General features: G+C 39.9%; 1 non-coding gene across 1 annotated transcript; it reads left to right on the forward strand.

Moving 5' to 3' along the window:
• Window positions 1–4,588: 4,588 nt before the first annotated feature.
• trnat-agu (transfer RNA threonine (anticodon AGU)) lies at window positions 4,589–4,661 on the forward strand. Its single transcript has one exon. It is a non-coding gene; the product is annotated as a tRNA-Thr (tRNA).
• Window positions 4,662–4,962: the final 301 nt, after the last annotated feature.

The raw sequence follows: 4,962 nt of genomic DNA on the forward strand, positions 1-4,962 counted from the left end.
TTAACACTAACAATGAAAGACCATGAGCATGTATTCTGTAATCTGAGAGACAATTTGCCACATTTTAAAGAAGCGATGCATTATATTTGTATTTTAAAATTAATCAGAAATCATTTTAGCTCCTATTAGGATTGACAGGAGACCAGTGATAGTAAATAAACACTAAAAATACTGGCCAGCTCTGTGGAACATCTAGCGTCTTTACTTTACTGCCGACTCACGCATGAATTATAGCGGCTGAACTCAAACTGGAGGCTCCGCACTAAATCACTCAGACACACAACTAAAAGTTACAAACCTTTTATAGCTGCAAAAGGCTAAGTGTAAATAACAAAGATAGGTGTGTGTGTGGGTGTGTGGGTTAGGAAGGTCAGCAGCTCTAAATGGGACTACACTGTCCACTCACACAGGCCATTACAGCGACCGGGGTAAGTATTTACAGCCGGGGCTATAAAGCACTTTGTCACAATTCAGCAGGAGGCTTTCAGAGCTGGAGGAAACACTCATTAGCAGAGAATGAGAGAAAGAAAAGAAGAGAAAAAGAGATCGAGAATGAAACAGAGAAGGAAGAAAAGAGAAAGAAAATAGCAGAGACCCTGCATGCTGAAGATAATAAAGTGTAAAGGTGAACACAGGCTGTGATAGTGATGAAAGGACACATGTTGTCTTAGTGTGCTATAGAGGCACGCTCAGGTAGATGAAGAGGTGATTATAGATATTTAAATCAATACTAACGGTTCCACCCAGAAACAATGGGTACAACACAGTTTTACCCTCGACAGGGCAGCAGAGTTTCATGTTCCCGTCCATCGAAGGGCTTTGGTCACCCATCCTAGCCCTCTCAGCTGATAGTACCACTAGATCCGAATCGAGATCCCAGCAATGGAGAGCTAGCATAATAGACCACTGCAACAGCCCATATTTACACCATCGCCCCTATTTACATCATCAGTAGAACATAATAAAGAACAATGATTAGTTTATTGGGGTTATTATGTACCTAAAATGTGTATTTAAACATGTGTTGGTTAGAATTTTTCAGACGTTATCAGATTTCCTTAAATGTAATAATGCTTTTTCTCTTATTATAAATATCAGAATATGCTCTTAATGTAATTTCAGTAACCTGACAACTGCTGAAATAAATAAATAATACTCAAGTGATTATTTCTTTATTTATTTTTGCTCTGCACTTCATCATGGAATCGCATCAGAATCACAGTAGGTGTGGCACCGCCCAGAAACATTAGGCACACCCTGTACAGAGCACCGATCCATCACCGGGCAGAACACACTCACACATTTACTCACACACAGCAGGAGTACTTTTGTTCAGGCACCTCATTTTCTGCGTAATTTAGGAAGATGAGAAACACCCTCAGTAACCAGAGAACTCAGACACGAGCATAAATTCTTACAGTCCAGACACCAGAGACCAGACACAAGGATTTAACTCCGGACCTCAGGAACTATGATGCTGTGTGGTATCAGCTGCACCACTGTGTACGACGGTTCTTAAAAAAGTTTTTGCACTTTTTTGACTCTATTTATTAAGAATTTCAAAAACAAATAACATCACTTTTCTATATAGTCACCTTCCGAATGCATTTTTCCAGCGTTGTACCATTTTAATGACAATAGCAAAAAATTTAAATGAGTTAAAAAAGTTAAAAAAGTGCTGCTTTCACGTCATCATCACATGAAAATCCTCCTCCCCTTAAAGCTTTTTTGAGCGTCCAAAAAGGTGGAAATCAGATGTAGCTAAATCCAGGCTATAAGCGTCTCATTCAGTCTCTTAGACACGATCAATTACTACTCCTCCCACCCTCACCGTTTCCAACCAAAAGTACGAGGCAATCAGGTGGCGCAGCGGGATATTCCGCTAGCACACCAGCGGTGAGATTCTGAACTCCTCGGTTCGAAACTCGCCATTGCCACCGGGCATAATTGGCAGTGCCTGCAGCAGACACGGGTCTACTAGGGCAGGATACCCGGACTCTGTGGGTGTGTGTGCTGTGTAGGGACGTTGATTAGCAGATAGAAAGGTGCCTGTGCAGAGTGCATGGGTGAAAAAGGGTTCCGCTAAGGTCTGCACACAGCTCGGAGGAGGCGTGTGCAGCAATATACTCACCTCCACTGCAATCAGGGATCCACCAACAGCGCTAAATTGGGAGAAAATGGGAGAAAATGCATAAATAAAATAGAAAAAAAATATATAAATATAAAAGTGTGGAAACTTAGGGTCAGGTTAACAAAGTAGCTACCTGAACTAGATGTGTTTTTAAAAATATTATGGCATTTTGCGGGTAATTACTGTCGAAAGTGACTTTTTTATTATAGTGCTAGTGAACTAAAGTGATACAGAAGTAAAACAATTATTGTATAGTAATATACAACATAATATAATATACAACATTTTAAAAATACAATCTACAGATCAGACTGACTAAGATCTTTAGAAAATACAGATGATTGTAGTGTTTACTGTTTTACCACGTTGGCGTACACCTTTACTCTCAACCCCCTTAATTATCAGCTTTTCCTGTAAAGTCCAGGTCTTGCTGTTTGACTTCGGCTAAGCCAGGGTTAGGCAGTACACATGACCCCGAGCTGGCATTGTGAGCCCTGAATGCACTCAAGGGTCAGCACTGCTTTCATCTTAGCTGTTGGAACTGCTATGATGGCTAATCAGATTACATTAAGTGGTTGCTAATGTGCGTGCTTTTGATTGGATTAAGTGCCAAATAAGCTGACTGTGCATATAGGCAACTTAATACTGTTATTGTATAAACTAAAAAGAAAGCATATTGGTTTTTTTCAGCACTGAAAAGTATTTTTGACTAAACAGTGATCCCTTGTAACTCAACGTCCCCTAAACTCAAAATCTTTTAAACTCAACGCCCTTTGTCAAGAAATTTGTACCTTTAAACTCAACATTTCCCTTAAGCTCAACATGTTTAGTTTGTTTTTTAAAAATGTATTTATTTAATTGTAAATTAACAATGAACAGTTGCTTTGTACAGCGCATGGCTTGAACGGTGCGATAAAACGTCATCAAAGTGTGAATATGAGACGAATCTGCATTTGTGAGCTCTGAAAGCTCCACATGTATCTGTGTTTATCTGGATTTTCCTCACTGTTTCACTTTTAAACTTGTGTTACAGCTCGAGCTTCTGAGAAATTGTAAGAATCAGCTTTTTATTTCAGTGTTTTTATATTATATTTGTGTTATTTTCAGTGTATAAGTGTAAAAAACAACCCCATTATTTTACATTAGCCTAAAATATATGCAAGTCCACGGAACCGTGGAACGCATTAACAGGTTTCCCAAACCTGACTGCACATCTTTGGACTTGTGGGAGGAAACCAGAGCACCAAGAGGAAACCCACACAGACACGGGGAGAACATGCAAACCCCACACAGAAACAAGGATCAAACCCAGGCCCTTTTAGCTGTAAGGTTGTGGAATGTAGGTGTGTATTTTACACACATTTAGCCAAATGTTATAAGTAGTAGAATTCACAAATGTACTCAGTTTAATAAGATGGTCAAAGAATGAAAATGCTGGTTTCTAAAGGTCACGACTGAACTTATATCTGAAGTAGATCTGGAGAAAAAAATAGGAGCTGTTTTATATCCAAGCGCCTGTTGAATAGTAATCATGAAAACAAGCCTAAATAATAAATAAGCTTCTTTATTCATCATCTGCTATTACAGTAGCCATGCAACAAGCTACATTATTAACTAATGAGAAAGGTTTGTTTGGATGGCACATCATTTTCTTTTTTATATTTTCCTCTCAATTTTCTCCCGAACTGATCATATCCAATTACCCGATTTATATCCCCGCCTCTACTTCTAATTCCCTGGAATACCAAAGCTTTTATACACTGTCATGAACTGACTATAACATGAAGCAGAACACACAACAGCTAGCAAAGAATGAAATTCAGTTTTTCAATCATAGGTGGAATAGGGGTCAAAACAACCTTATCCAAACACACCTAAATCAACAAGGTTTATTCCATCAGGGATGAAATCTGGGTCTGGATAATGTGATTAGCTGTACTGAGTTATTACTACTGTATTACAGCACCGTCCAAGTGAATACAGATTGAAATTCCTGCTCTCTAACACACAATGCTCGAGCTTTGCACAGAGGCCTTCTAGGAATGTTTTAAAGTGTACTGCTCTGGGCCTGAGCTCAATTGCTTTACTAAGCCTTATAGCAGCCCCATTCCTAACCTCATATGGACCTATGAGCTCTCAGCCATAGCACCGACCCAAAGATGCTATCAGGTGCAGGATGGAGCCAGTCCTCAGACATGTTTCGGAAAGAGCCTCAGAGATCCTAATGCTGCAGGGCTGGATCATTAGCGTAATGTCGCTGTTGAGAGACGCTCCTGTCTCTGCTGACTCCAACGTGTCGAAAGAGAAGAAGAAAAATAGAAAAAAGTTTTTACTGTTATCATTAAAGGTGAATCTAGGACTGAAAGTCAGCTGTGTACAATTGTATACTTTCACTTTGTGTTTTGGACAGAGAAACAGTAACAGCTCAGGAGTGTACACGTACTGGACAGTGTACAGGGCAGTGTAGCCTAGTGGTTAAGGTACTGGACTAGTAATCCAGAGGTTGCTGGTTCAAGCCCCACCACTGCCAGGTTGCCACTGTTGGGCCCTTGAGCATTGCTTAGAGAATATATTGTCACGGTACTGTAAGTCGCTTTGGATAAAAGCATCTGCTAAATGCCGAAAACGTAAATGTACTGGACTAGTAATTAAATGGTCACATGTTGTCGATACTGGGCCCTTAAAAAAGTAACCCTCAGTTACTTAGATGGTATTTAGTCACATCACAAAAAGTTTCCCCGTTTTTATATTTTGGTTGGAAGCAGTGAGGGTGGGAGGAGGAGTAATCGGTCGTGTCTGAGAGACAGAGAGACACTTACAGTCCGGATTTA

This window comes from Trichomycterus rosablanca, chromosome 12 (genome assembly GCF_030014385.1).
Source record: "Trichomycterus rosablanca isolate fTriRos1 chromosome 12, fTriRos1.hap1, whole genome shotgun sequence".
Taxonomy (NCBI): Eukaryota; Metazoa; Chordata; class Actinopteri; order Siluriformes; family Trichomycteridae; genus Trichomycterus; species Trichomycterus rosablanca.